Genomic DNA, 12,549 nt, shown 5'->3' on the forward strand with positions numbered 1-12,549 from the left:
AGGGCCGGATCCAACTCCCAGGGGTGCCAGGATGGGTTTTTTTAACACCTGGAGGGGCTGCCCACTGCCTTGCACCATGTCTTGGCGCTCGCCTCTGCAGGGAGTGGGTGCTGAGGGGCTGCACTCTCCTTGCCTCACCTCCTACACCCTCTCTGCGCTGGCTGGGCTCGCATCTAACTGTGGATTATTCCTTGCAAGTACTGAGGAAGTGGAGGATAAGGGCAAAAATAGTTGGGATTTGATAGCGTGTGCAACATCTGACAAACTGCAGTCGCCAAAGGAAGCAGTGATTGATTTATATCTTTATTTGTCTTTATGTAATTTGGGTGTTGCCTTTATATAACTTTTCGGGTGCTTGCTCTAGCAAAGGCAGTGAAGAAAGAAATGCTGGATTTTGTGCTTACCTGCTTCCCTTAGAAATGTTATCTCTCAGTTGCATGTCTAAACAGCGAGGGACAATCATAGCCAAGTTATTAGCAGAATCCCCTTCACATTTGCAATAATTTTTCAGTTACATTCACCTTCTTGACAGCATTTTCTCTGAGAAAGGAGACAATCCACATTCAGTTCTCACTTGTATTTTCATTCCTAGAGCTCTTTGCACTTCACCGCTAATTAACTTTCAATAACTGTCGTAGGGTTACAGGCACTCAGCATGAATCAGATGGAAAATGTAGCTTTAGGGGACCGCACTCTGTCACAAACGATTAGGAACCTTTGCTTGATTTCCAAGGAGAACGCACTCACTTGCTCAAGCAGGATACAGCAGCTATTAGGCAGCGTTCTACCCCAGCAAGAAATGCTTCATAAAAGAGACTCAGTGCTCTTGCTACAGCCCTCCTGTCAGGGTGGCTCTGAGTAATTATGTGACATTTTCCTTGCTTGTTTGTTTGTCTTCCTAAATGGTGGAATTGCTAAGGGCAGAGCTTGGGTTCTGATCTTAAAGGTGGTATTTTTAACTGTTCGCTCACAAATATAGTTTGAGATGGGGAGTTTGCTTACAGGTGCAGCTCTGCCCTTCTCAGGTCTTGTAAGATGGGATTACTGAGTGATACTAGCTTTTGGCTGGGAGAGCTCGAGGGACAAGAATAGCTGTGGCAGGCAGCAGTGCTGGTACTATTGGGAATGGGTGACATTCCTGGGAAGCAGCATGCAGGCCTCTAAGTTCCATGCTTTTGACAAGTTGCGACTTCAGTAATTGGGAAGGAGGCAGGTGAGCAGTGCAGAGCCATGTCCCCAGTGTGTGCTTTCCTCAGGCTTTTGGAGCTCTGGATTTTGCCACCTGTTGTATTTCTGTCCTGTAAAGCACTCCTTAATATACCTGCAATGCCTTTGTGTAGCTGCCTAAAAGCTGCCTGCAACCCTAGATGTAATACCAAATCCTCTTTCTACTGCTGAATCCTTTTTCTTCCACAGAGAATCCAGCCACTCCCTGATGATGATTTATTTGGCCTATGCAGCCATAAATATGGGCTACAGCTGTGCAGGGCACTGATGGGGATGTCCTCTGTGCTCCTCAAAGCCTTACGTACCTTAGGCCCTACTGCTGTTGGAGACAGACCCTGTTTCCTGCAGCATCTTCAAGTCCAAGCTGGGGACAAGGCACTGGGGGTTCCAGTTCCCACTCTGCAAGGTGATGCTCATTACCCAGTTGAAGCCTGCTGTTTACTTTCTAGCTAGAGCTAATAGAGGCTTTTCATTTCCAGGTGTGCTTTTAAAAACCTCAACACATATTCCGGATGACTAAGGATGCTGTCTCTGATATTATTCCTTCCCCCGCCTTTGCTCTCCCTTCCGCCTCCTTACATCAGCAATGGGTATAATTTGTTTGCACAGTTGCAGGGTGCTTTATCTTTCTTTGGCCAGCCCTGCGTGGATGGGGGTTTGTTGAAGCCATAGCATTCCTGCTTTCTTAGAGCTGGCGTGTGGGTGTTGGATTGTGTCATTCGTAGGAGGGGAACGTCAAAGGAAGTGGGATCAACTGCTGGAGGAGGTTTGTAAGCCAGGTACTTAATATTTGGTTTCCTGGAAAAGCAAGAGAAATGCAGCAAAACAGGCAGCCTTTGTGTCTATTTTCCCCATGTAATCAGAACAACACAATTCCAAAACATGCTTGAACACAGTTTGGTTTGGGGTTTTTTGTTGTTTGGGGTTAGTTTTCTTTTTTCCTTGGTTATTGAGGATGGAGAGCTACTGTATTTCTCTTGAAATTGTTCCACGTGTTTTGGTGGATTCTGTTGAATGTTTATTCCAGTAACACAAATAATTAGTGTTCCATAAGTGCCTTTGCAAATAACGCAATTTATTATCAGGTTCATTATGTTGTCTCTTTATTTGATGTAAAATGGTCTCTTAGAGTTAAAATTAGACAGAAGAGCCATTTGAGACTATTTTGTTCATCTCCAACTGTTTTTTCAGGAGTGCATTAGTCTGAAGTATTTCACTGGCAAAATACTGAGTTATTGGGGGGGGGGGGGGGGGGGGGGAGAGAAAAATGGTCTACCAAAGAAAAGCACAGCTACTTATTTTTGATGTAGTTTCATGGTAATCAGTTTTATTTGACATGTGTAGATACTGAGGTAGATACTGCTCTACCAGGAATATTTACTTCTCCTAAACTGTTCCAGGCAGTAGATACCTCACAGCCCTCGTTCAGGATAACCTTAAAAAATAATAAGAAGAGTTATTTTTTTTAAAAGTTACCTGTCTTATCTTATTGATTAGGCAAAAGAACCATATTTTTTCATTATGCTGCTTTTTCTGAAACCTTTGCATATTTATCTAAGTGAAAGATACTTACTCTAGCGGCTTTTGAAAATCTCAGTGCCATCACACACATTTCTGTGTTGTTGTTTTGTTGGGGGTCAGGCATGTCTGACGACGGCTCAATCTGAGTGTTTTAGATAAACCCCTCTGAATAAAGCAGCTTTTTCCTTCTTGTGTGGCTTCTGAGTCACACAGCTTTCTTGGCACTTAACCCTGTGCTCGCTTTCCCATTGCTATCAAAGGGGCCTGTAGGTCAGGATTAAGGAAAGCTCTGCTGATGGTAAAGTGTTCATAGGAGGATGCGTCTGCAGTTGCTGGAAACACAATCCCTCCCTCCAACTTCAGCAGAGGATTCTGCTGTAAATTCATTGGTCTCACTGATATTATTCCTGATTTACACAACAGTAAGCAGTAGGTAAGCATGACAAGAAGTTAAATAGCTCTGGGCCTTAAATATTTATCTGGTTTATTTTTAGCATGTCAATTGCAGCTATTTATATAGCAAGGAAGCAGAGATACAAATCTGTCTGGATTCCTTCTTTGCTTGGAATCTGCAAAAGGCAGGGGGGGTGTTGTTTTTTAAAATTTTTATTTGTTATGTTAAATTTGCTCTGATAATGTGTTACAGACATCATTTTTCAAGGCCCACTTAACCCCCACTTTTAAGCATAAGTGAACTTATTATTTATTTAAAAGAGCATTGGTGCAGCCCTGGAGCAGCTGTGAGATTACCCTGTGCAGGCACTAGTACCTTACATGGATTTATCTGTGGGGAAAGGTCCCAACATTGTGGGAAGGACATTTCCTCTAAAAGAAGCGTGAAGGGTAAGCTAGGCTGGTGGATGGAGATGCTAGAAAATAGCACGTGATTGTGCGTGCTGGCTCTGAAATAAGCACCTTTGGCTCTTAAGCCACTAGTTTATACATAGCTTTGCTTAGTATTTAACAAAATCTGTTGTTTTCTTTTGAGGCCCTTGGTTTCATGTTTCACCACCATGTTTCAGTGGTGGTGTTGGCAGTGCTGGGGGAATGGTTGGACTTGATGATCTTAAAGGTCTTTTCCAACCTAGTTGATTATGGATGATCTGTGATAATTAGATTGGTGATCCTGGCCTAGTCTTTAGTTGGCAGAGAAGCACATCACAAAAACCAAGCCCTACCACTAATGTTAGGATCCCGACTGATAGTCTGACACGTACCCAGGTCTTCACTGGCAGCTAGACAGCCCTGGCTGTTTGCAGACAGGCAGGTCATTACCTTGCAGGACCAGTTTTGTTGCTGCATCCCTCCTGTGGAGAAACTGAGGACTTGCCCACTGTCTTGAGCTTCAAACCATCATTTTATGGTTTAAAAACAATAGAAGTTTGTTGAAGAGTAGGAGAAGTTGAGAGCCTGGGAATGAAAGAGAGCTAACTGATCAAATGTGTGTGTTCGCCCCCCCACGTCTGCTCTGGGAAACCACAGGAGGTGGTATAGTTTTATAAAGAGCCCACGGGAACAAGGTCTTGTTATGGATAAGTGTGTGTCTGTCTTGTGCCTTCAGATTTACACTCATATTAACCATTGATGCTTTTTACCACCTTTATACAGCAGCCTCTAGTAATTGTCCTGAGATTTGACGCTCTTCAAAGAATGAATTGCTAACAGTGTTAAACAAATGTGAAAAAATTGCTCTCTTTCCAGTGGTTCTGGAAATTAAATTTTAGCCCTGATGTGCTCAGCTACCTTCATGATTAAACTCCATGCTGTCAAAGGGGCCTGTCAAGCTCTTTTAGATCAAAGGAGGCTGTTTTGTATTAAGAAGGCTCTGGTAATGTCTTCCAGTTACTTTGTAATCACACTTTTGCATGAATGCTGCCACAGTTGCTGGTGTGCCATTACACTGGCCAGGGAAAATCATGGATTTTGATCAGCCAGATGTGTGTTTGGTGGGCACCTCTTCCAAACCATGCCTATCTGCAAGCCAGGAACAGAGTTAAACTGACTCAAGACCTAGTCCTTCATGTTGATGCTCTTATCTTGAATAATAGTAAGTTGTTTTATGGAAACCTTCCTGTGAGGCTTTACATGAGAAAATGCTTCCCAGGAATATGAGAGAGGCGATAGCTCCCTCCTAACGAAGTTATGGGGATAGGGGAACTGAAGGAACCCACTACCTTAGTCCACAGTCCATGGCCAGCATGGTCATTGCCCCATACAGTGACCAGGAGAGCCTTGGCAGAGCCAGCCCTGCTTGTGCTTCAAACAGCTGGCTTTAACCAAGTAAATGGTGAGGAAGACGGAGCAGCCTAAGCCATCCTGACTGGGAAGACCTAGGAAGGGCAGTCACTCTTGCAGGTCTTGGGTACAGCACAGAGGTGACCTGTGGCTCTCTGCTGTGTTCGACCCATTAAGTTTTTGGATGTCTTGCTGCTGTTTTCTTCTCTGTGTGTGCTCTGGCAGGTCCAGCTCAGGCTGGCAGCTGTTAGCACACCCCTAACTGAGCACTTCCAGACTACCTACAAGATCTCCTTGGTTCAGAGCCTTCACTCTGCACACATGTGAATTCCACTGGTGTGCAGTCCCTGTTACTGGCACAGTCTGCCAGCCTGGCGTGCATCCTCTCCCTTCCCACCATGCCTGGTTTGAGATGTCTGCTTTTCCTGCTTTCCGACACAGCCCTTCTTCATTACCAAGTTTCTGTACATCTCCAAACAGGCTGCTTGATGACCTTTTTTCTTCTGTGTTTTCCTTATCAACTCAGAATTTTTTGGCTGCTGTTTTTTTCCTATCTAAATATAAAAATGGGAGAGACTAGGAAATAAGTGCTGTTGAATGATTAGGCAGAGATACACCAGTGGCTTTGCTTGATTAATGCATTTAGACTGTACATTACCAGTTAGGCAGCTTTCCGGTATATTTCCCTAAACCAAGGTAATTTGCTTTTAGGGCTATCTTTTGTAAAATACCAACAAGCAAGAGATGCTGGGTGCATGTGTGAGTGCCTAGGTATGTACAGGATGTAGAGTCATTTTGCCCTTGCTAGTCACAGCCGTCCTGCAGGCACTTGAGGAATGCAGGATGTGCCCCAAATAGGTCTTTACAAATATTCCCCACTGCATTCATTTCAGCCTTTCCCAGTATTCATATTCGCCGTTGCTGACAACAACAGGATTTCATGATGGTAACTCCAGCAGAGTACAAATGGTTGTTTTTTTTCCCCTTTCATGCCAGCTGGAAACCAAAGGTAAAGTCTTGCTGTACGGACTCAGATGAATGGTTGGACAAGCCTGGGCTCGTCTCTGGCAGTGGCCAGAGAAGCTTCAAGAGAATCGAAGAACAAAAGAATTGTTATAGTAATACTTTTGCCCACTCCATCCTCCTTGCAAATTGTTTCCAGCTTTGTAGTCTATTCTGACAGGATAAGAAAGAATAACTTAAAGAGGTCGGGTGGTGAACTGAGGAGAGAGGCATTCTCTTCAAAGTACTATCAGGGTATAGTTTTCTGATCCAGTGCCAAACACAGTGAAGGTACTTGCCAGATGCCCTTGTGATGGGACTTGTCCTGGGGCTTTACAGCATCGCCCCTTGCTGCCTGTGTCCTGCTGCTCTGTTTCTGCTGAAGCTGGTGGGTTCCTCTGCTGCTGAGTCTTTGTGACAATCCTGCCGCTCCTGACTGCAGGGCACATCTTCGGTTCATACTGTCTGCTCATGATTGACCTTGTATCAAACTCCCATTTCCTCAGCGTGTGGAACCAGGTACAGTCTGGTTATAAATCTGCTAAAGGTTGTAGCATCAGTGCCAGGCTCCTCTGAGGCACAGGTGTCTGGACAGCCCCACCTCAGGATATAGCCTGGTGGACTATATATACATTTACTGCAGAAAATGCATGAGAGATGAAGGCACAAGAGTGATTCCACATTGAACGCTGAAACTGTTTCCATGAGATGTCAGCTTTTTTAACTGCACAGCACTCTTCTGGCCATTCCAGTTGTATAACGCACATGTTATAGTGGAGGGATGTTTTATATGTCTGTCCATTTTTATGTCAAACAGTTAAAGTTAATTGGGAAGTGAGCTTCTGACTTGGATGTTTTCTTTCACTGCCTAAAAAAGATACTTTTTAAGCTTCTGTTCTCAGAAGCAGCATGGTCTGGAAGCATCAGCTTTGCTTTTGTGTCATTAAACTTCAAGTCTGAATTCCCAGAACTGTGTTTCCAAAGGAAAGCATCTATAGGCAGGTGTTACTTGCCAGCTGCCTTGGACCTTTGGCAATTCCTAGCTCCAAGCATCTTCCTTGGCGTGGAGATGCACCACAGCACTGGTAACCTGGCAAACACCATTCCCTGCTTCAAAGGAGTTACGAGTTCCAGACACACCAGGGGATCCTGCCAGCTCCATAACCCAAACACACTGCAGGCTGAGGAGGTCAGAAACAGCTTACACACACCTGGAAATACTCATAAGGCATTTGAGTCTCATCAGTATTGCTCAAAGTGTCTGGCAGTACTACAGACATTCAACCTATGCCTGAGCCTGGTGTGGCTTGGGCAGTTTGGATGCTCCAAAGCACTCAGCAGGGTAGAATCACACAGCTAACACTTGTCCATTTCTCTGTACCTATGTCTCTATAGCCCTTGTGTAGGGAGAGAAGATCCCAGCTTTACCTGAACGCAACAGCATCTTCCAGCTCAAAATGCCCATCTTCTCTGTACTGAACTTGCATGGCCATGGGATGCCTTTAGAAGAATGTTAATATTGGACAAAGATGGGGTACTGCCATTTATTAGGCAATTTTAACATGTCTCTAAGTGACCAAAACTTGCAATGCTCAAAATCACTGGCCAGTGTTATTGTAGGTATATACTGTAAACATTTCCCATTGCTGGTTTTACTTCCTAGCTTGCTATAGCAGTTTCCTTTGCTGTGAGTCATAGCACCATAGCCCTGACAGAGACTATTGGTACCTCCACTGGAAATGGAGGCTTCAAACCTTTGAAGAATAGCAGAGATCAGAAGGTTGTAAAGAGGTTGTCATTTGTACGCACAGAAACAAGCATCTGGGGGGAACAGCAACAGGCAGACTGCACAGGAGCAGCGGCTGAAGTGCTCCTCAGCCTCTTGTAGCATAAGGGTGGGACATGTTTGGGCTCACTGCACTCCCTTTATTTGAAGGTTGATTAACTGCTGAGCTTTGAAGTCTCTCCTACAAGACTAAGGTGCAGTTAGAATGCTCAGAAATTGAGCCAAGTGCTGAGACACCCCCCAGCACTTGGGGTTTCCACTGTTGTGCTGCAGCTGGGACCAAGTTTCAGCACCCATAAACAGAATTTCCTCCTTCACTGGTGAGACTTCAATTGCTTTGTTGATTTTGATGCAGAGCAATGGCATCACAGACATCGTGCTGTTACTGATTTAGTAGGATTTATTTTCAGCATGGCTAACAGGTAGCCAGCACAAACCTCAATATGCACTGCTTGATGCCCCTCAGAAGCAGATGTTCTTTGGACATTTTCTTGTTCCCTTATGCTGCAATACATCATGCCCCTTCCAGTGCAAAGGCAGCATCCCTCCTTTGTTCTCTACTGGCATCTGCAGGAAAGAAAATCTTAAGTTCCTGGCTGAAATAATTCCTCTCATGTGGTAGCTATATGCTTTCACTATAATGGGAGCAGAAGATTGGACCAAAACAAGACCTTCTGCTAAACTGGCTTTAGAACCACATTTTTAACCACATTTTTAAGCAATCATGGGCAAGTTGAACCATGTATGGCAAGTGAATTATTTCACATTTAGGACTTGTGCTTTTGCAACTGGTTCTCTGTGGTGTCACATCCTGAACTTGGGCTTACTGGTACTGTGCAGGGCACATGGATCTGCAGGACCCTGTTTGGCATCTGGTACTTCTTTTAAGGGATATGTCATACCAGAAATGAAACAGTACTTGTAGCAAAACCAGGCAACGTTGTTCTGATGTCGTGTTACCAGCACTGCTGGAAGAGGCACTAGAGCACCTTGAAGGAGCTAGATGGGGCAGAGGGAAGGTGATGCCAAGACTAGGCAGAGTGACAGTAAGGCAGGACAGTACCACCATCGGTGGGATACAAGTGAGCGAGGCTTGAAGAGTTGTGGTTTGGCTGCCAGTCCTCCTCTCAAGTGAGGCTTGACGAGGAAATTGTGAACCTCAGGCAGCTAGGAGCTGATTCCTTGCTTAAAGCTGGTATATTCCCTGCCACATAAACTGCGTTAACTCCTTTAGAGACAGTTTGTAGCACAAATCCTGGCTGTTTAATTGGATTTATCATGGCTATTGGGAGCATAAATGTGTTTACAGATTTGTTGTGAAAGCTTTTTTGTGTGTTTTTCTCATAGCAAGTCAACTTCCATGTGGTGCAATTATGTTCAAGATGTTCCCTGTAGCACTGGAATAATGTCAGTTTATACTGTGTGTGCATGTTATTCTTCAGAAGGATTTTATCTGAGGCACAATGCACCATGTCAGAAGTAGAAAAGGGGCTTAGTCTTTTATTAAGAAATGCACACAAAGCTTAAAACACAAAAACTTATGTCAAATCCTTTCCTTATTATAGAGAAACGCTTGTCTCTGTCTACTGAAATATGAAACTTTTTTCCCCATTAACTTCCTTCCTGCTCCATCCAGCTCTGCCAGAACTAAGTCCATCCATCTTCATCCAGCTACTTTTGTGCTGCCACCTTTTCAGCGTTGAAAGATTGAAGCAAACACAGCAAAGCATTTCAGAGATAAGAGTCTGGAGAGGGGGCAAGAGATGACTGTCATTTGGTTGGGAAAGCTGCTTAGGTTTTGTTTGGTTTGTCATTCTGCATAGTTTGGCCTAGAAACTTGCAGTGTGTTGGATGCAGTTTACAGGAGCCCTGCGTGAAGCCTGCTCACATTCCCAGCCGTGGGGCTGCTGCTGAAGGGATGCTGCAGAAGGGGAGCCAGAATGAGTGTTGTGGGCTACAGCGACCTGGGATGCTCTAGGGATGAACTGGCCTTTAGTGCTCACTGTCAAATGTGTCTTCCTTTCTTATTTATTTTTTTAAATTAACTTGGGTAACAATGTGATTTAACAATTCAATTTCCTGTCTGATGGCAGTTCAGACATTAAATGTCACATCTGCTTAATACTTTCATTCTTAACTATGACAAGTTTTCCCAGCACTTCTAAAAGAGACGTTTGTGATATGTTTCGTTCCCTGCTGAATGACAGTCATAAACCCAAATTTGCTCTGTAACCCGTTATTATTATTGCTAATTGTTGTTTTTAGTAAGTCTCATAGGGAAGTTACTCGGCAGCAGCACAACAGTTCTCCCTACCATGGGAAAGGTCAGGATTTTCAGATGCCGCCACTTAGAGCCTGTAACCTATTACTCTGTGTGTCAGACACGGGTTTTCCTTTTCCACAGCCACACTGAAGGACAATTTCCAGGCATGTGCCTCTGCTCTCTCTTGCTGCCTATTTAGTCCATCCCTTCCTTACAATGTCTCCCTGTCTTAGTTGCCTTTCTGTTATAAGCAGTAGTGGTAAAGGAACAGGACAAAGGACACAAGCACATCGGAGCTAAGTGTAAAGGAAAATCCATATGACAATCGCTCACTAAAATAAAGGCGGGTGATCTCTGGCAATAAGTTTTCTGGAGGCCCTATGCAGATTCATGCCAGAGAATGAGAATCTGGCCCCAGAAACTGAAAGTGGGAATGGAGCTGAGAGCAGAGTAACTGTGTATGCAAGCCTCTGGTAATATTTCTCATTGGCTTAGTAAACTCAGATCTGCAGATGTACTTTGCTGACTGAAAATTTGGCCTTGGTTTTAAAGTAGAAAAAAAAAAAAGAAAAAAAAAAGAAGCCTGTAGCTCTGTGCAGGTATGCAAGAATGTACCTAAGAATGGAGAAACGCAGCTTTGTGGGCTTAATCAGGTAGGTATTTGCCAAATTTTCCATAGGAGTTTGCATGTTCAGAAGAAAATCACCTTTAAAAAGCACCAATGGATGCTCAGTGTCTGAGACATTTTGCAGAATTCGGGTTTTTACTCAGCTTCAATGTGGTTAAAAAGCCTCAAAGATGAGCCATTTCAAAGTACTTCACAAGACCCATGAGTCATGGGAAATCCTATCACATTTTCCCCCCTGGTTGAAAATACAGAAATTATGAATGGTAAAAAGCTATTAAATCACAAATAAAGGACAATGGGTTGGTGAAAATAAATAACTCCCCTTAGTTTTCCTCCAGATTCTAATTCCCCAGGCATGAATTCAGGTATGGCAGCTCACCCTCGAAAAGGAGTGGTATGCAGCTGTATCCCTTGCAGAGCTACTATTCCTTCTCTTGGTTTCTTTACTGCTGCAGGCAAATAGAGATTTTAATACCACTCCTTTATCTAGCACAGTTAATTTCTCCACCCTGTACCAGCTCAGCTTCTCAGGCAGGTATGTTGGGGGATGGTGGACCCAAGCTTTCATCTGCTCCCAAGTCTCCTGCTAACAAAAATGCCCGTTTGTGATCCCACAGAACCTGCTCCGTGCCCAGAGTGATCCAGCCAGGCAGGTAGGAGGTGACATCGTGTCCATATAACTTGGCTCTACCAGTGCTGCTACTCCTGTGTTGTTATGATACCTGTATCCAATAGATATTTTTATTACTAGAGTAAATCCTGCTTGGAACTACCGCTGGGGTCTGTGGATAAGTATTATGTTGGCCTTTCAAATTCTTACTTCCATATGTATTTCTTATGCCACTATAATTGTTGAAATGCTGCTCCTTTTAATTTCTTTTTCCTGAAATGCTGTGGTCAGGTTGGCCAGGAATTCCTAATTGCAGGAAAGCACTAGGCAGGGGGTCTTAGTTGACCATAAACCATAACAACATTTAGTCAGAGGCAAGGTCTCACTTTCTATTCTCAGTCACCATTTTTGGAGCATGTATTGGAGGTCAGAAATTACTTTTGGCACAAATAAAAATGAATTCAAAAAGTAACAGAAATATGCCATTTTTGCCTCTACTTTGTGAAAGAAATTGATGGGAAACAATTATTTTTCATTGCCTTCATGGTTAAAATCTGTATGATTAAACTGGCTTTTAGCTGAGAGAAAACAGTGTAGTTCAGCTTTGCTTGTGGCACTGAGAGGAGTAGTCCTGTTCTCAACAAACCTGAAATGCCCTCACTATTAAAGGGATTTCTAATGACTTCTCATTGCTACCTTTTATTGGGTTCCCATTTCTATTTTTTTCCTTTCCCACAGGTACTTCATCCTCTCTAACCAGTTTCTTCTGCAGAAAAGACAATGAAAAAAGGGAAAAGAAGCCCAAATCACTATAATAATGAAATCAGAATTGCGCGTTTTTGGTGGCATCCCTCAGAGCCTGATCATTGCCACCAGCCATACAACAGAAAGCAGGGAACCCCAAACTCTTGTGCTCAGTTAATGTGGCAGGGAGAAAGCAGGGCTCACCAAGCATGGCTGGTGGAGTCCTCTTCTAGCATCTTGCAGCAGTTGATCTAGAGCCTAATCCGCTTCTCTGTGCAATGTGAGGGGAGACAGCAGCAACCTTTGGGCTGTCAGTTTCTGCCTTATCCCCCACCACTGTGCAGGATCTGCCATCTGATCTTCCCTTTACCAGTATGTGCGAAGGGTCAGTAACACCCTTGAAACATCCTTCCAGGTAAAATTAAACTCGGCCTGCTTTCAGATGGTTGCAGAATTCCACACATTGCAATGAACTTGTGGTACTAATTTATTGTAAAATATCTTTCTGTGTAGGTTAACTTAACGAGCTGTGT

The sequence above is a fragment of the Pezoporus wallicus genome, unplaced genomic scaffold (assembly GCF_028554395.1).
Source record: "Pezoporus wallicus isolate ANWC-B61680 ecotype Strahan unplaced genomic scaffold, APGP_CSIRO_Pwel_v1 contig_4710, whole genome shotgun sequence".
Lineage (NCBI taxonomy): Eukaryota > Metazoa > Chordata > Aves > Psittaciformes > Psittacidae > Pezoporus > Pezoporus wallicus.